This window comes from Oxyura jamaicensis, chromosome 13 (genome assembly GCF_011077185.1).
Source record: "Oxyura jamaicensis isolate SHBP4307 breed ruddy duck chromosome 13, BPBGC_Ojam_1.0, whole genome shotgun sequence".
Classification (NCBI taxonomy): Eukaryota; Metazoa; Chordata; class Aves; order Anseriformes; family Anatidae; genus Oxyura; species Oxyura jamaicensis.
Genome location: NC_048905.1, coordinates 1,861,092 through 1,885,424, shown reverse-complemented (window position 1 = coordinate 1,885,424; position 24,333 = coordinate 1,861,092).

Here is a 24,333-nt window from a genome sequence, read left to right as displayed (position 1 = left end):
TACTCTTCTACATGCATCCTATGTATTCATGATCTGGGTAGCTCTTAGGAAGAGGTGTAAGGTAATCTTAATGTGGTATTAGAGCAATGCAAGGAATTGTGATGAGACACATTTTCAAAGAAGTTCAGGAAAGCTTGCTTGCTCCTTTGAAAGCTTACGTTTTTCAAGAACAGCCTTACCATATGGTCACATTTGATAAAGATCACTAATGTTCTTTTTATTAATTTTACAAACCTATGAAACTTCAGGAAAGCCTGAGGTAATTAAACAGAAGGTGACTCAAGTCTTACTGTATGTTTCTTCCAGTAGTCCTCACCTGAACTTTGTGCTCTCACATTCCTGAGTGGGTACGTACATCATTTAAGTACAGGATATAGTTCTTTGAAATAACATGATTTTTCTCCTGTTTCTTCTTCAAAAACAAGAGAATTTACAGGAATTTAAACCAAACACAAATCCATTTATTTTTCTACAACACAAGGAAAAGAACAGCTTGTTTCAAGAGAAGAGAGGTTATATAAAAGGAACATTTTTCCACTCCTTGGTTTTTCACAAAGAAAAACATCTGATGCCCACTGTGTGCCTGCACTTGGTGTGATAGTACAGTAAGATATTTTAAGATACTCCAGGATTAAAAGAATTACATAACTCTGTTTTAGCAGACCTAAATTCCTGTAACTAACATTTCTGAGGGAAGAAAAGAGTTCCCAGGGTTTAACTTCCATTCACTTATAAGAAGTTTTGTTCGGCTTAGGAGGTCAGCTGCAGCTCTGGGTATTTTTATGTACGTAAGCCTCTTTTTTTTTAGTACTGATCAAGCATGTGCCTATCATGAATCATAATTCTGAACATGTCAGTTGTGACAATGCTATGAGTACAAGCGTATCAAGTAGTATGTAGTGGCCCAGTGTTGCTATGGGTGTTGTCAGAGGAATTGTAGGCTTCACTCCAGGTACAATTGGAGGGAAATGTGGAGGTTGTGAAAGCTGGGCTAATCTGAAAATCATCTGGTTTATCTCCAGAGCAAAAGGAGTTTGCAGATGGTCATCAAGTAGGAAGTAAAAATACGAGACAGAACTTCTAATAGCAAAGAAAGTCTATTTTTGTTAGCAACGGAATAACTGAATTATGGGAAAATATGAAATGTTAGGCGGTCTATTATGGTGAGAAGGCTAAAACTCAACTCTCAGGGATGAAAGTTGTGGAAACAGGCTGGTGAAGTCTGGGCTATGGTTAAACACCAGTCCAAAGCCTAAAAAAATGCAGATGAGTTAGGTTCACCATGAATCTCAGAAAAAAAAAAAACAGTTAACCTGCAAAAAATGTTGTTTCAAGTTGCCTGCCTTATCATTGCCAGTCCATAGTCACGTAGCTGACTAAGCATGCCCAGCTTGGGAACTGTGGTCTGTATAAAGAAAATTGTACCCTTTCTTTCTAATTATCCATATTTCCTTCTGTGTCCAAAAAAAAAACAACAAAACAACAAAACCAACCAACCAAACACCATGTAAGCTTAGACCTCTGGTAAAGCACCTGATAAACTAGGGCCCTATTTTTTACCCATCAGCATGTCAGTTATGCAGGTACCTCATGTACAGAGCTGGGAAGGGATGCCTCCTGAGTGGAGCTGTAAGAAAACGTTAGCTGACCAAACCAGTGTCTTGTGTTGAATATTCAGAGTTTGGGGAAATCTCTGTTGTTTAAAAAGATACCCTATTATAGAGGGGAGCAAGAAGACATACCTTCCCCTCTTAAGCCTGTGGTGGAAGCATGAAGCTGAATGCGGGCTGTGAGGATGCTTCTGAGTCTGTAGACTGTTGAAGAGTGTAAACCTACCATATGTACCCCTAGATGTTAGCTCCCATCCCTCCTATTGTGTTTACAAAAGACCTTGTGGGGACATGGAGTGAGATTTTGAAAACAACTATTCTTTTTTTTTTTCCTCTGTATTTTGGCTTGGCTTGTTTTGGCTGCTTAAGCTCCCTGGCCTTGTGAGTGTGGGGGCTGGCACAAGGCTGGGCAGGCAGACTGCCTGAGGACTCAGAGGACAGAACTGTCCCCTTCAATTCTGCATGGACCTTAAACTGACGTTACTGCAGCTCGAGGGTGCCATTTAAGGAAATTTAGCTCGGGTATGACGCCCACTGAAGAAATAGTTTCCTTGTCTAGACCACTTGTCCTCATTTGTATGCAGTAGTCTGCTGACTGTTCATTGTGCCAATTCCGCTATCTTAGGGCTGTGCAGTAAAAATAACTCCTCTGTACCATCCGCGTTGCTGCCTCTCCCAGCAGGAGTGTCTGCTGGGTCATGCCAGAGCAGGGGAAAGCCTTCTGCTGCCTTTGGCTGCTTCAGCAACCGTTCCTCGTCTCTTGTTGGGGAAACAGAAGGACACGTGTAAGTGTTTCATAGGTCAAATCCAGCCTGCTCTTAACTGATGAGGAGTCCATTAAATTCACAAGTGTGAGCCAGGCTGCAAGCGTTCTGCTTGGGAAGTGGAAAATCTTTTGGTTAAGGTCTGAAGATCTAGGTTCCTCTGGCTGTTCAGTTATCTTGTCCATTTGCAGTAGTTAAATGTAAACACTAAGAAGTAAGGAACAAATTAAATATTCTTTCATTTGGGGCAAGTACCTCACAAGGAGTGCTAGTGTAATCAGTTAACACTATCAAGAAAACAAGGTTTTCCAATTATTGATAACACTTCTATAAAACATCAGTATTAGATAAATTTTGGATTATACTTGCTTTTGTGAAGACAAGAAAGAAGTATTATTCAGGAAAGTGTTGTAGGACTGTGTACAATAAAAAACAAAAAGCATTTACTAATTCAGCCTCTTTATTATCTCCTTGGTATTATTGCAGAATAAACCAATTTCTGTAGCATTTTGCAAGTAACTTGTGTACAAAACCATCTGGGTTAATGTTATTTTTGAAAACTTTCTTTGTTATTGGTGTTCCATCCAAACAAGAGCCTTCCCTCACCCAAATGCAGCCTTTGGAGCTGCTCTAAATGATTAGTTGCTGTGGGAAGTTTTGTTCTGACGTGGCTCAGCAGGGTCTGTCATCACTGTTCTTGCTGTTTCCTGGTGTCCTTCCAGGTGGACCAGGAGTAGCTGTGGTGCAAAGTACCTGTTTGCTGAATCTTAGTGCTTAAAGCAAGTAGAAAGAGCAAAGCTGAAGACTACCCTGTCACGCAGAATTTTGGTTGTCTGCATTTTGGCCTGCCTGGGAATCAGCGTCACTAGTCTGGCTCACTTGCTTTTCCTTCTCAAATCTTTTTCCTCAGCCCAAGAGCAGTACTTGTCCCCTGGGTTGCCCTCGAGGCGATCCAAACACGGTTGACAGGACAGTCTGCTCCAGTCAGGTAGCATAAATGGTGGCTCACAAAGTTTGGCTCCTTCTGCACACAATGCTATTTTATTCCAGCTGTGGGCTGCATACCCTGCACACCTTGTGCTGTGTTGTGCCAGGCACCCCCCACACCCCATGTTGTCACACCATAAATACACCTTTCTGTCAAGGTTCACCAAACAGCCCCTTTGTTATTATCGATCCATTGACCTGAAAAAAATGGACGGAGGAAGGTCCAGGCTACATGTCTCGTGGATCCTGGTGAAACTGGGAAAAAGTGTTGTGCATAATGCATACGGCCACAGCCCACGGCACTATGGTCACGGCTGGCAGGCCAGGACTCTTCTGCTGCCAGGGCTCTCAGACAGCACTGTGCAGGCTTGGAGCCTGTGTGTCATGCCAGATTTCTGCTGGAAAGTTTGTGCTTACTCCTAGGAAAGCATTTAGTCTCTTGCCTTCTAAATAAGGGAAAAGTAGAACTTTGCTCACAGAAGTGTGGTGAAGCTGGTGGTCATAAGGGCTATGAGGACTCAAATGCATAAAGAGTAAGTACCATGCAGTCACCTCAATGCTATTTAAAACTAAAATTACAAATTTGCTTATGCAGATTATAGCTACTGTCAGCAGAGAGCTGCTAAGCGAATGTCAGTACCTGCTAGCCTTGTCATATACAGCTGATGGGGATTTTATGTTCTTGAGATCCCTCAGAGAGTAGCAGATAAGTTTTGCACTGTGCGTGGAATGAACAGAGCAGGATGAATTTCCTCAGGTCGATTTTGATTGAAAGCCGCTCTGGGCAGTAACCTGATGGCTTGTCTCTTGTTCCAGCAGCTTTGACTCCAGTCAAATGATTCCAGCTATTTAGAGTCAAGTGGGCACTATGGGTTTCTGAAGAGCACACAGCTAATGCTACTTGACAGACATCCAGATGTGTGGTTTGAGAAGAAGCAAAACTGAAGTATCATGCTTGTTCTGTTCTTAAATAATGTTTAATTTAGATTTTAGGCTAATTGAGTACAAAGCTAGTCTTCGTGGATCTTTTGTTTTGTACAGTGGCACATGCCCATGAAGAATGTTGTGACTGAAGAAGGTATTCCCGAGCAGTTTCATATATTAGTCAACACTTTATTGCAGGAGAGAAAATAGGAACTAGACAGAAAACTGTGTGTGCATAGCAGCATTAAAAGGTGCAACTTCAGAAATGCACCTGGTTGAATTACGGTGGATATTTTGTGTGAAATCTCCTGTATATAATAAATTTTTAAGCTGTTTACATGACATCTCAGGCCTCAAGAATATAGTAGGGCATATTTTGTTCTTTATCTAAAATCATAATTAAGCTGAAATGGCGGAGGAGCAGTGGGGTGCAAGCTATTTGAGTACTACTTTAACAGCCCAGTTTTGTGTTTGAAGATCAGCCACGAAAAGGGGTGCAGTTGAGGTATGTGCTGCATAATTGGCTTGACTTTTGAAAACTCTGTAGCTTGGCTTTCCTGGAAAATATGTCCTCGCCACTAGCATCTCCCATGAGAACGAATGGGAAAAGTGATTGTGATAGATCAGAGTGTTTGTGTGAAACATGGTCTAGGTGGGACTTGCAAATGTTTTTCTTCTTCTTCCTTGCCAGATGTAATATTCTGTTACTGTACAGGCATACCCTCCCCACCAACCTGTCGTTACAGCTGCTGTATATGCTTAAGATTAGTAGTTCTGCTTTATATTGACCTAAGAAATGAAGACTGAGAAAAAATGGAAATGTTTTACCAGCAAAGCAGAGTGCGGTGGTTGAAGTGCAGCCCAGTGCAGAAGGATCCTCGCAGGTTGCGATGGCCGTGTCACGCTGTAATGGGGAGTTGCTTTTGCACCTGGTGACTCTAGATGAAGCTTAGCTGGAGCCATTTAAGCAGTCAGGTGAGGATTTTTGTGGATCCCTGAAGACACTCAGGAAAATTACCCAGGTGCTTTAGTTAATTTCATTGTGAGGTTCCTGAAGTTGCACCTGCACTCTGGAGCAGATTGCTCCAACACCCAACTCTGGACAGCCCCCTATTGTGTGGGGACACCTGTGGACTCTGAGGTCACCTTGCTATGCTTAGCACAAATTTTTCTGCTACAGTTGAGTTCTCCAAATGATTTTACAATTTGAATCTTGAACTGTGCAGCAATTCTTGTGTAATAATGATAAAGTATCACTAGAATTGCCAATATGCTATTGGCTGGATTTTTTTTCCACCTTCAGGTGTTGTTGTTGGCTCATTCAGTTTTCCTTAAATAAAAGATTTTCCAAGTTTCTGACTTGTCTTTGGTAGTCAGCAGTAGAATTGAGGTTGTTGTATCATGACCAACTTGATTCTGAGATTCATCTCTCTCATGTTGTGACAGACTTTAGGTGTACAAAGGACTGGATATTATGCAGGCTTCTTATTTAGTCCAAAATCAACATATATTAAGTGTGTAATCTTCTCCTCAGCAGAGGAGAAGTATCATGTTCCAGAATGTAATTACTGTGCTGTTTTGTTGGCTATATCATCTACAATTGTAGCAAGTAATTCTGAGACAAGTTACAGAAGAGATGTGTTGGGAAGGCAAAAGAGGGACAGGAAATAAAGTAGAAAAATAGGTTGAGTGCACCTCTGATACTGAAAAAGCTTCTGTTATTATTCCCCTCTTTACTCTCATAAATGTTGGCCTCTGTATTTGCTTTTAGGGGTGTTAGAAGACACCAATTAGCCCTTCCGGTTACCTGACCTTTGCTCTTCTTCATGAACAATACTACACAGTTAAAAATGATTGTAAAGTTAGTTCACTTATAAAAATTACCACAGATGATTAATTTAAGCAAAGCATAGAGCTGAAGGCGAAAGCCTGCTCCATCTCCTCACAACTAATCCTACTGATTTATGAAGATGATGAATTACAAGGACCTTATGTATTGGAAATTTTAATTGTGTGGTTTCAGCTCACATGTGCAAAAATATTGTGCAGGTGTTAGGCCAACGGCTCACTCTTTCCATTAAGGAGAAAAACGGGAGAATTACCAGAGAAAATGAGGAGATGATCAGGAGACACAAGTGAACCTGCAGGGAATTAGTCTGCTGAGAGATTTCTGTTCCTCTTGGAGGGGGTAGCAAGTGGTTGCTATTAGAAAAATATGTGTGCACGTGTAATAGTGGCGTACTTTAGAAAAAGATCAGATCTGTATAGTTTAAAATAATTATTCTACTATAGTAGCAGAACAGCTAAGAGTTTCCACACAGATTTCTTCATACTAAGCATATTATAAACACATGGAAATTATTCCTGACATGGAGCTTTTTTTTCTTTCATGAACACATTTTAAATGTGAAGATTTGCAAAGGACTTTTTGTAGTTATAGCTAAATGATTTCCCAGACTGCTCTTTATCCTGCACCCAATTTTACTTCAGAGGTTTGTCAATTTCCTCAGTCATGTTTGTAGTATGAGGATTTCCAAAGCTAGGTCTTAGCACATCTCTTTTCCTAATTCAGCTTGATCTGAATGTGGCTTGTTGGTAGTTTAATTTTAACAGAAGGCCTCATATCCAATCCCAGTGATACTTTGCAAAGTAAATTTACTGTCAAGGCTGGAATAAAAAGAAGAAATCAGAAGTAAAATCTACTTTACTCAAAATATAAATACAGCTGGACTAATCACTTCAGTGATTGTAAGATTGTAAGTAACAGGTGCAGAGCTTAATTACATGAAATACTAGTCTAACAAGATGAAAAACAGATAATGAAGCCCTTTCTGACTCAGCTGCAGAGGTCTTGCTTAGACATCTTCAATGAATTCCTTCCTTTGATCTGGAAATGAAATGTTTCCTCCAATTAAACACCCTATTGTTTAGAAATCCTATTGTTTTCTGAGTTAAAGACCGGTTTATTATTTCTTTGGGGCTTATTCTGGAAATTGCACAGGTGTTTCCTTTTTTTTTTTTTTTTCCTTTTATTGTGTTTACAAATACATTGAGTTGCACGGAATCAAAGTTGTGCTTGTTCAGTTCTCCCAGTGACAGTCTGACTGTCAGATACACACAGGAAAATTCATTAGTATGCTTTTTCTACATCTCAGGGAAAGAATATCTCATTAAATACATGTGAAAATAAACTGTTCCTTAGGAGACAAGCTGTTATTTAGCCTCAGTTTTGAGAACCACAGCAGAACCCCAAATCATCATGTCAGCATTTTCATTCTTAGTGGCTGTTGCATCAAATGCTCCAGGTAGGAATCTGGCCTTTATTCGTTTTTAAGTGTGTTAGGGGAATGGCTTGGAGGTACTCGGAAATACCACAAGAGGGCAACCATTTCATGTCCTTGCCCTACTGCTTTGCTGGTGATACTGCTTTAAATTTTTCCCCATAAGGAAAATGGGAATTGTATGGGAATATGAAGTGTGCATTATTGAACCTGGAAGTAAAAAGAATTTGAAAGAATAACAGACCTCGGTATGTTTTTTCAGACACATCTATACTCTTTTTAGCTTGCCAAAGTGCAGTTTTGGCTAACAGTAAAGATTAGTCGGTAGGTCAGAATAAACCTAACTGGTTGATTTCAGCTGTGATGATGCCTACAACCAGTCGGATAAAAACCAGCCTTTTAGTGGTTATACGGGATGCACCATACACAGTCTGAAGAGAACAATGACCCAGTTAGCTTAGTGTTAAATAATGGCTTGATTAGCTTTGGATTCATCCTGTCAAGCACTTGTTGCTGTTCAAGACTGTAGTTACTGCTCAAGAATTCAGTGTCATCTTGTTTAGGACACAGTGCTGTTCTGGATGCCAAGCTGAAGCTACAGCTACAAATCTCTTTCTCCTTTGTCTAATTTTGGGTACATCAAAAATTAGGATCAAAAACCAAGTAGACAAATAGAGGATCCAGAGAAATCAGGATTACAAAATCGTATCTATATGGCAGACAAGACCCGAGCAGAACAAAAATAGGTAAGAAAATAAACCTGATACAAAATCTATATTTATTGGACAACTGCTCAGGAAGAGAAATGATGTGTAAAAATGTATTTATGAAGAGTTTATCCATGTACACTTACATACCCTTAAGTCAATATACAAAAGCTTTTATATACAATTGTGTACTGCAAAATCAGTAGAGTACCTTCCTACTGAGCCACAATAAAAAGACAAAACAAAACCCCACACTTAACAGACATGTAAATGAAAAACTGATCAGTTTAAAATCATACTATACTTCAGGTTTCAGTCTAAAACTGTAAGTCATTTTACTTGAGTAGTCCAATGAAAGCTTGATGCAGTTATTTTAATTCACTCTGTTCTTAAGTGACTTTTTAATTTTTATCAGCATGTATTTCAAACACCATAATCTGCAGTTGCTTGCTGAAGAGTTCTGTTCTCATACCAGATGTTCCAACTTTGGAAACTTGTACTTTTGAAGAGCAACCAAATCCTGTTAAATATCTATCTATTAGAACCTGAGTTCATAGCTCCCATAAATACATTGCGAACCTGCACTGTTGATAATCTAGGTCATGTTTCAGTATTTCAGCAGAAGCAAACACCGTGTCAGTGGTCCATGCTCAGAGCGAAGCCTGTTTGGCAATGTGACTCGCGCCCTTAGGTTTCAGAGGCCAGTGTGCCAGGATGAGTGGTCAACATCACTGCCCACGAACTTGGCAGAGACTGGTGAACGACCTGTGCCTTTCTGTGTAAGCTGGGTGTGAGCTCTTCTGACTGCAGTAAAACTGTTCTAGCAGCTTTTTTAAAACCATATTTTAAAGTGAGCCCTGTAAAAGGGTATGGGCTAATTATTTGTGAGGGGAAGAAAAACTTGTTTAGAAAATGATTTTCTGAAATAAGAGGAAATAAATGAGGGTGGTTGTGTCCTGTCTGTCAGATTTCTTTTTACTCACTTTTAGCCATCTTTTTAAAAACTACTGCATAGCTGTTGCTTAATTTAAAGTGTAGAGCAATTTTAAACTATACTATCTAATCTGTGTTGATTAGTTCCTTGATTCCTCTCAAAGTTTGCTACAATAATGAATCATGCTTTGAAATGCATGAATAAGTGATCTGTGGTAAAAGCGAGGAGTGAAAAATAGGTACAGATTCAACTGATCGCTTCTAGATGGACAATGTTAAGTAGTGCATGCAATTTTAATATTTAGAAGAGTGAAATAAAACATGTTTATCTTGAAAATTCAATTGAGCATTTAGATTTTTTCTTTTATTTCATTTGTGGCATTCTCTGCTGTGGCAGTTCTCTGCTAGTCTCAGTCATTATCACATAGGCCTTCTGTGTGTTAGAGGCATTATGAAGATGGGATTAAGGCTTATATGCTTTCTTTGTGCCTGTGTGTGTGTGTATATATATAAAATGCGTTCATTGTGTGGTATGGAATCTCCTGAGTTACAAGTCAGTTCAACTTTATTAGCTGCAAGGAAGCTGTGCTTATTTATCTTGGCTGGGGGGTTGGCTTTTATCTAGGTGAAGACGTTGTAAAGATAAATAAACAATCTGATCTGGTGATATAACAAATACCTTGTTCCACAGTGGTTTCTGACATGATGGAATAATTTCTGCTGAGATTGTGCTTTTCTGACCCTTTTGGTGAGTGACTAAGTATTTTTCGCTGACTGAGAGTTGTACATGCATTGTTATGGCTAAATGATTTAAACCGATAAATTATAAATTATATACATACTTTTTTCTTTTAAAAGGAAAATATAATCAATATTTTTGACTGTGTAATAAAGATGTTTCATTACTGCTGTGAATGTGTGTCTATATTGTCCTGTTTTATAGGCACCTGAAACCTGTGAAGTTTTTCTCTGTGTAAAGGGGGTAGTGATGCTCTCTATTTTGAAGTGCGTGCTCTTGTGGTCATGCCCAGTGATATATAGCATTGCTTAAGTTTTTGCTTTCATCTTGCACATAGCATCTGCACCCAATTTGGGTACGTCAGGTAACATTACTCTCTGCCGGAATTACTTGGCATAGTGTGGCTGGGTTCCAGGTGATCTGTCTGAGGATGGTTTGAGAACAATCCAAAAAATGTCTTGTAATTCGCCCATAGGAATCCTTAAAATGAGAAATGTGGCTGACAACATACCTGCTCGTCTCTGAAATGGAACTTGTTCTCTCCCTCTTGTGAGGCATCCTATTCCATCTGGATGCCCTTGCCTGCTGAGATGCGGCTGTTTCATATGGAGCGTACTGGCTCATAATACAAAGAATGCTCTGATTAGAAAACTACCTTATCTCCTTGTTAAAAGGATTCATCGCAGCTATGTGAGTGTTGGTTGCAGTTGGAAAGCTCATTTTGGCCATGGATATGCAGGCTGGCTTCTGATGCCAACCACCTCCATGTGGAAAGCTGTGCGTCTCCTCCAGGCTCCATGTGGAGCCCATCAGCAGTGCTGCCAGGATCTTTAATTTTGAATTGTTACATCCCCTACAAAGAAAACTCAGTTTATGTTTAAGTAATGAGGTGTCAGGAGTACAGGGTGCTTTTTTCTTTCTCTTCTTCCTAAGGCAGCAGACAGGTGATGTACCTTGGGGATGGCTGCCAAGGAGAAATACCGATGATGAGGACTCCAGTCTGCCAGGTCTTGATTAGGCCCCCTTTGCTTCCCGGCCTCTCAGTGCCATTTGTACCCTCGCTCTTCTAGCTGGTTACTTTCCACTGCTTTTTACCTACTGTATGTGGCCTACTTTATTTCTTTGACTCAGGTTTAGACAGGCAAAAGTCTGTGGTGCTGCTCAAGCTCAGCAGTAGGGGTCAGAGCAGATGGCCCAGGTTCCAGGCCCACTGGTGGGGAGGTGCTGCAGCAGCTGGGGGCAGCAGGCAGGCAAACCGGGACAAGTGGGGGCATGCAGGGCAGGCTCAGGCCTATTCCCTGTGGTGTGCAGGCTGAGTCTTAATGCATAGCTGCTAACTGTGTGGAGGAGAGCTTGTTGAGAGAACCTCTTTTTTTATATTTTGAAAGGGATATTTTTTAAAGTCAAATTAACTCATCTGGTGTTTGTGCATGTTTGCGGTATGGTTTGAAACTTTTTCATTTTGATATCTAAATTTTTAAATTCAATTTTGAAGTTACAGACTGCATGGCAGTCTGGAAAGAAGCAAAGTCCAGTGTACCACAAAGTTGGAATTCTTCAATCCTTTTTTAACATGTCAATCTGCTCGAAGGTAGGAAGGCTTTGCAGGAGGATCTGGATAGGCTGGACCCATGGGCTGAGGCTAATGGTATGAAGTTCAACAAGGCCAAGTGCCGGGTCCTGCACCTGGGGCACAACAACCCCAAACAGAGCTACAGGCTGGGAGATGTGTGGTTGGAAAGCTGTCTGGCAGAGAAGGACCTGGGAGTGATGGTTGATAGTTGACTGAATATGAGCCAGCAGTGTGCTCAGGTGGCCACGAAGGCCAGCAGCATCCTGGCCTGTATAAGAAACAGTGTGGCCAGCAGGTCCAGGGAAGTGACTGTCCCCCTGTACTCGGCTCTGGTGAGGCCGCCCCTCGAGTACTGCGTTCAGTTTTGGGCCCCTCACTACAAGAAGGACATGGAGGTGCTTGAGCGAGTCCAGAGAAGGGCTACGAAGCTGGTGAGGGGTCTGGAGAACAAGTCTTAGGAGGAGCGGCTGAGGGAGCTGGGCTTATTCAGCCTGGAGAAGAGGAGGCTCAGGGGCGACCTTATTGCACTCCACAGGTACCTGAAAGGAGGCTGTAACGAGGTGGGGGTTGGTCTATTCTCCCACGTGCCTGGTGACAGGACGAGGGGGAATGGGCTCAAGTTGTGCCAGGGGAGTTTTAGGTTGGATATTAGGAAGAACTTCTTTACTGAAAGGGTTGTTAGGCATTGGAATGGGCTGCCCAGGGAAGTGGTAGAGTCACCATCCCTGGAGGTCTTTAAAAGATGTTTAGATGTAGAGCTTAGGGATACAGCTTAGTGGAGGACTTGTTAGTGTTAGGTCAGAGGTTGGACTCGGTGATCCTGGAGGTCTCTTCCAACCTAGATGATTCTGTGATTCTGTGAACTATAGCCTTAGTATCGTTATGCCTTGCTGTGCAGCACAGGAATGTATTGCAGCCTGCTATTGTGGAGCTCATCTCAAGGAGTTTGTGCACAGCAGCGCTGGGCAGTACCCCTTGAGCTGTGTTGCTGCCCTGACCCCCGTAGCTGCTCCCCCAGCTCAATGTAACCTTAGGTGTCTGCTGGGCTCTGCAAATCCTGTGAAGCTGGGGACAGGGCTGGAACTAACAAGCAGAAATGACTTAGGAGGAGATCTATAGTTTGTGTGGATTGATGGATTAGGATTGGCTGAATGTCCAAGTTTGGCAGGGCCAAAAAGCTGGCTTTATTTCATGACTCTGCTAGATTTATCAGGTGTTTGTTAGTTAAACAAAATGGCCAGTCACATATTCTGTATTGCTTTTACCATCTGTGCAGTAAAGTGACCTTTATGTGCTGTTACTTTTTCTCTATTTTCATGTTTTGTGCCCATGGTAGATATTGGCTGCATTCTCTGTGCACAGAAGATGAAGCCTACCTTGGCAGCAGGGACTGTGCAACCTTTGCAAAGGGCTTTCTGGCAAATATCCATTTTGATGTTTGTTCTTCCTTACCCACCATACCACCATTTAAAAGAGGCAGTGCTGTCTATGAAGTTCTTTAGTCATTATTTAGTGGTGAAATGGAAAAGCATTCTGCTGCTGTCACTGTTTAGGAGAGAAGAACAACTGTCATAGGACAAGCTCATTAGAGGAGCTTTGGACCTGGCTCTCCTAGTAAAGTAGCTCTTTCTCTTATGTCTACTGGGAATGGAGGTCATCCCTCCAAGGGGGTTGTCCAACACTTCTACCACCCCAGTAGCATCTCAAACTCATCTCATCAAAAGAACTCAAACTCATCTCATCAAAGAGAAAGCTTTGTTAGACATCAGATGAGGCTGACCAGAGAGTGTCATATAAGCATGGGAAATAAGTTGGAGTTGGAGCTTCTGCTGGGAAGGCCCCTGACCTGGAGCTGGGACTTCCTCACACCTATCAGAAGTCCCAGTGATCAAAACACTGACCGGTTTAGAGTACATAGGTCCACTGCAGGAATATCTGGCATCACCATCTGCAGTTGTGATGTCCTTGAGGAGTCTTGGGGTGCGATGAAGAAGAGGAGGAACTCATCTCATCTATACGTGGTTGTGGTGGCCTTCAGGGCACGAACTAAAGGAAGGGTTGGGATTTGGGATTTCAGGGATGGGGGTTTGGTTCATAAAGGGTTTGAGTGTTAAAACTAATGGGGACATATGCCCTCTTAGAGACTGTTTTAGTGTCCTTAGTTCCTTAGGTAGGTCTGGTCAGGGAGAAGGGGAAAAAAAGGATTACGTAGTCATAAACATTTATCTCAAGACATAGTATGTATCGGAGCAGTGTGATGCCTAAATAAAAGGGACTGGGGTAGGGGGCTGCTGTTTTTGTCTACTGAAAACACGTTTGAAAGATATGCATCTTAAAGATGCTAAAAATAAGTGTGTACGTTGATTTCATTGACAAACAAGTGATCATATTGCAAAGGAACCAAACCATAACCCCACCAGCTGTTTTAGGGAGACCTCCTGCAACCTAGAACATTGTTTAAATTTAATAAACTTTGCATCATGCTAATAGCCATTAAGTGCTAGTGATAATATCTGCTGTGATGTAGCTGAAAGACATTAGCCCTTTTGGCCAAATACGGTTTTTCATTTAACTGAATAATTACATGAAATCATGTCATTCATATTAATACAGTTTAGACAATTGATATCTAGAGAAATGAAAAGCATTGGTAATCTTGTGTGAAGCAGAATTTATCATTTGAAAAGTGAAGGCTATACATATTAATATGCATGAAATGTTATTTACTAATAGAAAGTATATAGTTTCTGAAATTATGCCAGTGCTTTTCCATAGTAAGTAATAAACAACCCAATTCTCCTTCAGTGCAGCAGCAAAAATAAATCGCTTCCTTGTGGTTGACGACACTGAAAGTCAGATATATGATTACCTCCATCTTGTTTCCTACCCACCTGCAAATGTGTGTATTATTCTGAAAATACCACATTGGCATATTGTTATCCTATTATGCTATGAATTGCTGTTTACATCACATTTCAAAATTAGTTTTACATTCTGTAAGTTAAGGTAGGATTTTCTCTTTTCAGCTCAGAAGTCTAGGATTCTGGGAACAAAGGCTGTCTTCCGCTGAAATTGCTAAAAAGTGATGGATGTCAAGTTTTTAAAAGGTACAGTTCAGCTTGACATCAGAACTTCTGTTGCTCAGTGTCCTTAAGTGCTGTTTGATTTGCTTATATAAGGCTGTTAAAAGGGAACAGTATTTCCAAATACCATGGCAAGAGACTGTCAGTTTTCTGCAGTGAATAACAAAGGTGAGGCCTAGAGAACTGTCCTCCAGAGTAAATGACAGTTAGTGATACAGTCAAATAAACACAGAGATTATTTGGGGTTGTTTTGCTGTATATTAAAATTGACACCAGCTTAAAAAACTGCAGCCAGTACATAACATAATAAATTTGTATTTACCCAGAGTGAAAGAAGATGTTGTTTATTCTGTAAACTCATAATTTGTGTAGGCTCTGCGCCTGATAGACTTAGAACTGGCTGACAGGCTACGTAAATGAGTGGGAAGGACAACATACCTTCCCATGGGATTGTGCGCAGGGGTCTCATATTGCAAAAATCATACGCTTTCACAAATGGCATAATCTTTGTGATAACTTTGATTTTCTGTGCTAAAGAAAAAAAAAAGGCACACCAATAACAACAAAACCAAAACAAACAAAACCCAAGATCCCTATGATGTTTTAAAATAAAACAAATGGCAATGTTTTCCAGGGACCTTGTTTATTTATTAGTTTATTCTTGATTGAGTTAGTCTACAAGGGAAAAACATAAAATATAGGGGCATCATGCATGTATTTTTGCTCTATTTAAAATTCATTTATTTTCCAGTGAAGCCATTCTGACTGCTTTCAACCAGAGACTTTTAATGTACTTCATTCATTTGGTCACTAGTGGGTCCCTGATCATGGTTTGGAGTACTGGGGAGGAAAAGGGAAATTGCTCAAAAACAGTTACTGTGCATCTTGTCTTGCAAAATGTCCATGTGGCTTGCTGGCAAGAAGCCATTTAATATTAATCTTGAATCGTGTTTTGGATAATATTCCTGTTTATCAATAATAAAGATTAATTTAAGGTGAAGTATTAAATCAGTCTACATCAACAGCTGGAAAGTATCAGGAAAATTAGAGGAGATATTTCAGTGGATGATACTCATGTGCTTTATTCTCCAGAGAGCATTCCCTGGCTGCAGGTGGGAACTAGTGTTGGGAGCATCAAGATAGCCCTGAGAAACTCGAGGATCCTCTCTTATAAGGAAAGACACCTTTGATAGCTTTTTTTTTTTTTTTTTTTTTTTTTTTTTTGTCAGCAGGAGCAAAACAGTCCTGACATTTGTATATGTACTAAGATATTTCCATCTGGTCAAAACCAAAAGATTTCTCGGAGTCTCTGCTCATCCAAAATTGATTCTAGTCCCAGAAAACCTGTGCTGAGTTCAATAAGGTTATGTTACCTTAGTGAGAATTGATTTGGGTGGAATAAGATTGTATCCTGTGTTAATTAATGTGCTCAAATTTGTTCACTGGCACAAAGGTGTGCCAGTTGCAATACTCTGAGTAAATGTAAGCTGTTCACAGCAGATTACTTCATCTTAAACAGGATAAACATTGGCATAGATCAGTAGTAAATTTAATCTACCGGATTGATGTAAAAATACTTGGGTTGTTGAATGTGATCTGGTTTCCAGGCTCAGTTGCCCTCTGCTTGGTTGACTGTGTAGGAAAAAGCATTGGACACCTGGCTCTAAGAATGCTGTATATGAGGTAATGTTGACATTTATGTACTAATTACTAGTTGCCATTATCTTTGGAAAATTTTTCATCAGACATGTTGAAGTTAGTAGCTGATTCTATAGCAGGCCGTTTTTGAAAATTGACATTATTATGCCAGTGCTTCTCTCCTTGAACTAACACTCAAGTGATGGGGGAGAGAAGGAAAGGGGAAATATTTAGGTTACAAGAGCAATCTTCTGGAAGGGGGATAGGGTCATTTCTGCTATTTCCAATTTCTCAGTCTGTGACATTTCAGAAAGATATGGTACCTGTCAAGGAATCTGTGATTAAACATTGTACAAATTTGAGATATCTGTATGAGCTCATAATGCAAGAAATGAGAAAATTCCTGGAGAAGTGACTGTGGGTATTTTTTTTTTACTTTTATTTTTTAAACAAAGCAAGTACTTAATCCTGACAAGCTAGAAAAACAGGCCATGTTTGTCAAATTATGAGACAGGTCTGAAAGCTAAGAATATGCCTACACGTGTACAAGGAATATGTCCACAAACTGTGTTGCAAAACTCACTTTCACATTGGGGAGTACATCAGTTTTGCAACATTCCAAGGACAGATAATAGAATAATTTGCATTTGAACTATTAAGTTATCTGCAATGCTATACATTTTCATGTGCCCTTCACACTATCTGTGCATCTATATAGATATGTGCATGAATGGTGCTTGCATTGCAACTTGCTAAGGAGTTTATCCCTCATTTTCAAGACTAAAATTAATACGTTACTCTTGGGTACCATGTATCTCCTCTGGCAGGAAGAGGATGTGAAAAGTTTCTACAGTGATGTGAAAATTCAGTTGTAATATTATTTATGCAGAAACTTGCTGTGTACAGTTACCATTCTCTGGTTTCTTGGTCTTTCCAACTGATATTCTTTGCTTTTTATGAATCTTAAAAACTTCTACCAACTTTTCATAAATGATATGAAATCATCTCACTGCACCCTTCCATGGTGTGCCAAAAGCCAAAAAAATGTATAAGGGAAAAAGAAGATCAGAATACACAAAATAAGGATTTTTCGGGGCTGAAGTGAGTTTTCAGGGAGCATTGGCTTGATTTTGCTGGTACCATGCTTTACATAGAGTGAACAATATGATTCTTTTAATAGGCTATTATCAGTCCAGTAGCTTCCGTGACTATAAGCTGTTAACATCCCCAAGTACCTCACTAAGAGCAATGTCGTTTTCAGACTTGAAAAACATTTTGTTATAGATGAACCTTTAGTCCAATGGTAGGAACTGAATTACCAGGTCTCCTGGGGCCCAGTTCAATGTTCTATCACGTTACAAGAAAAGTAAGAAGTATAGCACACAATTATAACTCAACATATTTCATTTGAAGATTAATAGCTTTTTGAATTTATCCGAAATTATGCTTGATCTTTTCTATTAAAGCAGACCAAATATGTTTGTATTGCGATTTAGCAGCAGCAAGGTGAGATAGCCATATAAATGGGGATATTTGATTAGTTGCTTTATGCTCATATTTTCTCCCCATGCTACAGGAATAGTAGTACCTCTCATGGTAGAGCGATGGAACCATTTTCACAGCAGTAGAAGACAGTTTGCTGTCATAAATATACCATGCTAGTCAACATATATTTATTGCTCTACGCAATGGGCTAAAAATTAGTTCGATATCAAAGTGTTCTGTAGAGAAAGATTCTGCTGCCCTTATATTGAACTATAGTCCACTCTAAGGAAACTTCCTAGTCATTAACCTCAAAGCACAGTTCATTGTTTTGTTTTGTTAAAAAAAAAAAAAATCTCTGCAGTACCATTATTTAGCATTAGCAACATTCCAACACCAGATTTTCAAGTCATGGCCAGCAAGGCTCTCTATTGGAGGCTGTAGGCACTTTAAAACACCTGCATTGTTACCTAAATATGATGCACAGAGATTTTATTTCCTATAAGAATTCTGCTGTGGTGCAGAATTGCATGCAGCTCATGAAAGATGAGTTTTGAAAGAGATCTCCCTAAGCTGCCATTTCACTATGAGGTTAAAACTGCATCAGAACAGTTCTGCTCACATCTAATAAATAAGCAGAGAGAATACCTAAGCTACTGGCATTCTCTGCTCAGTGCCCTGCAGCTGCTGAAAATAATGATACAGACCCAAAGTCATCCTGTGTATTTGGATGAGCTATGCAACACGCTTGGTCCTTTCCTAGCTGTATTGAATAGTTTAGCCACTAGAAAATTTCATCCTTCAACAGCCTCTGATAATGGTGATCAACATAGTAATTTATTTTCTGTCAGCATAACTGAAGTTCTTTTCCTTATAGGGAAGGCAAAAGAAGCCTGGTAAGATGACAGCCAAGGGCTTTTTTCTTCCCCCAAAGCATTTTGCCATTATTATTCATGTTGTTACGTTATTTGCTCTTCAGTCCTGTATATAGTATAGGAGTCTAAGGAAAAAATGCTAATTTCACTTTCAGAGGCTTTGGGTTGAAGAACTTACCTCTGTCCTCTGTCAGCCTTTTAAGGAAGTTCGTAAGCATAAGAAAATGGGATTAATGGTAGATACTCTTTGCTTACCAGGTACAGTGTAAAAACTTGCACTTGCTAATCAGTCAGATGATTTTTTTTTTTTTTTTTTTAGTGTTGACTGTAGCCCAGTTTTTTGGGGAGAAAGAAATGACTTTACATTTTCAACACCATTGAGTTTGTATTTGAGAAAAGCCTTGATAGAACCTGTGAAATGAAAGGGACCCTTTCCAACTGTCCCCAAGGTCTCTTGCTTGGGTCAAGGTCTGAAAGTGGGTATAGGTTTCTTGTTCTTTCCTGGCAGCTCTGAGGCAAATCTCAGTGCTGCAATGCAGGTGGCTGCTGGTGAGGGATCCTTAGTTCTCACAGCCAACCTTAGCAGCAGAGATTTCACAGGAAGAGCTGGTTGTTGTCATAGTTGTTTGCAATCACAAACCCCTTGTGAAAGGTCTAGTACCACATGCAGTTTAATATCTATATATATTTTGTTAAGATATATGCAACCCTTTCCCTTTAGGGATGACAATTTCCTGATGTGGTGGGCACAAACTTCATGACTTCTCTTGCTGGCATTTCTTTTCAAGGACTTTTTGAGACCTTGAGTTTGAAAATAATACAGCAGGGTGAGCGTATTGCTATAATTTGTCTGTGGAAGTAAAGTTTTTGCTTTTGAATATAGGAACATGCACGTTAGTGCAGCACTGTGTGGGTAATTCATATGTATATTATGTGCATATATTTATATTTTGGGTGTAATATGGTGTAATTGAAAAGACCCGTGCAACAGAAGTCAACAGATTATTACATGCAAGTAGACAGGATTTACTTAGCCAAAAATCTAATCAGCATTTACATGACTTCAGCATTTTCAAAATCAGATGCTATGCATAGTTAAATTATTCAAATGTATTCTGCTTTCCAGGTTTCAAGGTCACAGTGAGAAGGTAGCTATGCTTTTTCTTTTGTTACCATGTAAGTGGTCAGTAGCAACCTTCTATTAGAAAAAATGAATACGTAAACAGGCGAGCTTTAGCAGTGGTCATCTCAAACGATTGCAAAGTAAACCAGAGCATGAAGGAGACAAGTAATTTTTCTTTGTTTCAAGACAAAGTTGTTTTAAATGTATTAAATGTATGTATATTGTGTCACATCTTTATGATGGTAATAGTGAAATTATTTTTGTAAATACTGTTTGAAAAAGAGACGTATTTTATTCGAGAAAAATATTGGAGTGAAACCTAATGTCACCTTGACTTAGGCCTGCTCAATGCAGCATATAAATGAAATGCTCATCTTATTCTCATTCTGACTACCAGTGGCCTTTTTTGTCTGAAAAGGGGATAAAATTCACACTATCTCATGACTGCAATGCTGAAAAGAGCAAAGTCACAAAGCTCTGCAGGATCCTTCGGTTTCTTAGCTGTGGGTATGTTTATTGAGGTCATTTACTTCAGGGTAGGTCTCTATCATACTTTGAGCAAGTTCAACGTAATCTTTTCCAGAAATCCAATCACTCAAATGAAGTCTGTGCTTCCTGTTGTATTAATAGTGCCTCAAAGTTTGGTAACTTTGAATGTTAGTAAATGTCTTGTGCTTGGTGTTCAGAGATACATTTTGATAGAGATTAGAAATTAATAATAGTGGTTAGAGACATACAGTTACAAATCAGTTATAAAGATGGAAAGGCGTATGCTTTGATTAATAATACAAAGAAGTGTGTTTCTTTACTGTCTCATGCTGTGTTATAAGACAGTCTGGATGTAATCACAGACCCTGTTATAGGATACTTTACAGGAGGTAACTGGAAGCCTGGCATTTGGAGAGAGAGAATAGCCGAAGATGAAGCGCTGTGGGCAGTTCTGATTACAGACAAAGCAAGAAAGGCTGTGTACTTCCAGCCCCCTATGATTCTAAAGAGCTCTGTTAAATAACAGACTGCACCATCTCCATCAAAGATCCATGAAGGTGAATGCTTCACTGCCAGAAATACTTATTTATATATGTGTATTCTGAACCATAAAGAGAACTAGGGCTTATTACAGTCTTTGCTTTAATTTTTGAACAGCTAGGTGGTGCTGCTCGAATATTTAGTGTGTATTTACTGTTTAATTTTAGTATCATAATGTTAAGTCAAAGATCAAGACTCAGATGTATGAGATACAGAGAAAATGCATATTTGCTGCATATCCCAAATGGATTACAATGGAAGTGAAAGGGTATATGTTCTCTGCATTTCACCTACTTCTTCATTCTGTTGGGCCTGATAAAGCCACAGCTGTATTGTTTCCAATACTCAAATGAACTAATTATTTTGTGTGTGTGGGTGTGTAATACTTTGTGATGTAGTCACACGTGTGAAAGTGATGATGATGGAGAAAGGTGTCAATGAGCTGGGCCAGAATAGGAGGCAATAAGCAGACAAAGCTACTGAGCTGTTCTTTGAATGGTCACAGCAAAAGGGGGTTATAAGCAGGATGCAATAGGTGATGTAAGACAGTGAAATAGCTGGGAGGGGCACAATGGGAGCAAGGTTTGGAGAAATACCTCTATTAAGCAATGTAAGAAATGGGTTCATGTGTTGATATTCAGGCCAGTTTGAAATTACCTTTTTTTTTTTTTTTTTTTTTAGGAAATAAATGAGAAATAACAAGAACAAATGTGAACTGGGAATGCTTGTGTAACTGAAGTCAAGTAGCTTGTGTTAAAGAACTGCTACTGAATGACTGCCATGTACTTGGAGCTGTAAACTAGGAAAATGAGAACTAGCAAGAACATGCATAAGCAACTCAGATGCAGCAAAGCCTGGACCATGTCAGAAAGTTTAGTGCAAGATTTGGAGAGTTTTCAGTTGTTCTAAATCACAAAATTGAATAAGTGGTTAGGTTGAGGGAATAGAAATGATTATATCAGTACACTGTTTAAACAAGGGTACTCCATCTTCCTGAAATTAGTAATGACTTCATTTGTTCAGAAGATCTTAAAGCATAAAGGGAAAAGGTAGCGGACTTCAAGTGAAGGTGTCCTAGCTCTTGGTAAGGCTCTATTAATAGCAGGTACAGCAGCGAGGGAGCTGCCTTGTGAAACAGGAAAACGATCTTTCAGGCTGCACTATAGAAAGTCAGGACTAAAACACATTCAAGGAATGTGCAATTTTCTGCTCGTGTAAAAGTTTGCTTTCATATGCACTTCTCTTATACGTTCTCTTTTAAAGCCATGCCTCAGCCTTCTTAATCTTTAGTAGTTCTCCACCAATGGCAGATGAGTGATGAATGCAAAAATATACTGTTATTACTATTGGAATCCCATTGAGAATATCCGATAATGAATTCTTCCTTTTTGAGAGGCAGAGAATATGTGAAAATGGCACCATTTTAGTACTTCACTTTCTATATAGCTTTTCTATCTACAGGGGATGCCATTTATGTCTGTAACATTTCTTCTTACTGCTTAGCTGTAAAAATGCTACATAAGACTAATACAATTATATGCCGTAGGATGATTTAAACTGCTGTGATTTATGGAAGATATTACTGAGTTGTCATATGAGTTTCTTGTGGAAGTACTATCCAAGCAGAAATGTTTTTGATAATATTTCAGCCTTAGAATACTGATACTTGGCAAATTCTCAGTTATATAACTAAATATAAGAAATCTATTTGTACATATATATGTTTTTGCATGCATGTACATACATGTATGTAAAAAGTCCAGTGTCATTTGATGAAATACTACATCCAGCATCTCTAACATTTAATGCAGAGCAACAGCCTAGTGCAGACAGATTCTTTGGTGGTGTAAATTGTCATATTTTCCGTGGTCTCTTACTGAATTTATGCTGTCTAGATCATACAGAGAGCTAAGTCAATCTCCTTTCTCTATGGACAAGTATTGACATATATGTATCTCAGATGGTAATTTAAGGCTTGAAAATGTACTGCTGAGAGCTCCCTTGAATTTCAGAGGTGCTTATATAGGTATGAGAAGAAAGAAAGAAAGAAAAATCCACATTTATCTTTACCACAGAGGAAAAAAAATCTTTAAACAGAAAATATCAAGAAATCTTGAGCTTTCATCAAGGATAGCTCTGTTTACTAGAGAGAGGATTGTGACTCTCCTGGCTTGTAAAAGAGCATTTTAAGAGGTGCTGTTAACTTACAGCTTTTGTGTTGTTCTGTGGCAGTTTCATTGAATTCAGCATGTTGAGATTTAATTATTTTTTACACTGAGTATGTTTCCACCATTGGTTTTGAAAACTGGGAGTTTATAGGTTTTATTGCACATCTTAGAATTACAAAGAGAGCAATTAAGATGCAAAATAAGTTGCTGGCTGGTGACTGTATAAATATTAAATAAGAGAAATGTGACATTTACTTGTTTTTGATTAAAATTCAGAGGGTAATCAAGAAAGGTCAAAAAATGCTGGTGTACTTGAAACACCTCTCTAAGTGGTCAGTCATATCTATAACGAAGTCTGGTGATAGCACCTTGTTGTTAGTTCTTGTAAGGCAGTTGTGTAAGCCTGGGTTTGCAGCCTTCATAGACCTCCCAGAGATATTGTTAATGCAGATTCCTGAATTTCCGGGAATGCAGCAAAGAAATAACAAAACCCTGTAACAAATAATAGGCAGGAAAAGGTGGTTTCCTGCAAATTTAGTCAGTCGTCAGATCAAATACCTTGAAGTGGTTACAAAAGCTTCCTTGCTAGGAAAATGGGTGTGCGGGGAGTCTATGCTCTACCAACATGCACACACAACCATCCAAATTTCAAAATATATAGAACAATGCTTTTACACATTCATAAGAAACCCGAGTACGCCTATACATCTGTACAATCAGCAAAGGTATAAATTGAAACATAAACATGGCAGAGTTTTCAGAATTCTGGCAAGTGTTCAACAAATAATCCTTTAAGTCTATTACTATTGATGTCCATGACTGGGGGACCATAGTTGGAGTTGGTAATCCTGGTTGAAGTGCTCCCATATCATCCATGACTTTATTAATGTTTCTCAGATCATATAACAGTCTCCATTTTCTATTCCTTTTCTTGATTACAAACACTGGAGAATTCCAGGGCTAGTTGTGGGAACAGTATGTCTCACTTTAAGTTGTTAAGCAACTCAGCCTTCGGGCCTTATGTATCCTATGCCTCCCGGATGGAAGGGAAACAGATCTGGCTCCTTTTCAGGGCCTATAGGGCCTGGATCAAAAGGAACGTCCAGGTCACCAGGGGCCTGACAGCAAAGGCCTGCAATGGCAGTAGCGGGGGGGGGAGGGGGCGAAGGTGTAGCAGAAGGATCAGTGGACGAGCCCGCAGCTCCCTCACTATCTGGCTAAACACGTTTCTGATTGTGGTCCCACATGGCTCTTTAAGGCCTCAGAGACTGCTCGCCAGGTGCTGAGCAATCCTACCGCAACCTTGTTGTTTTTAGTAGCAGAGTCCCACACTTTGACCTCAATTTGGTCCCATGTTTCAGGATCATAAACTGTCTGATTCATAATAAAAGGAATAAGCTGTAAGGTTACCAGGACA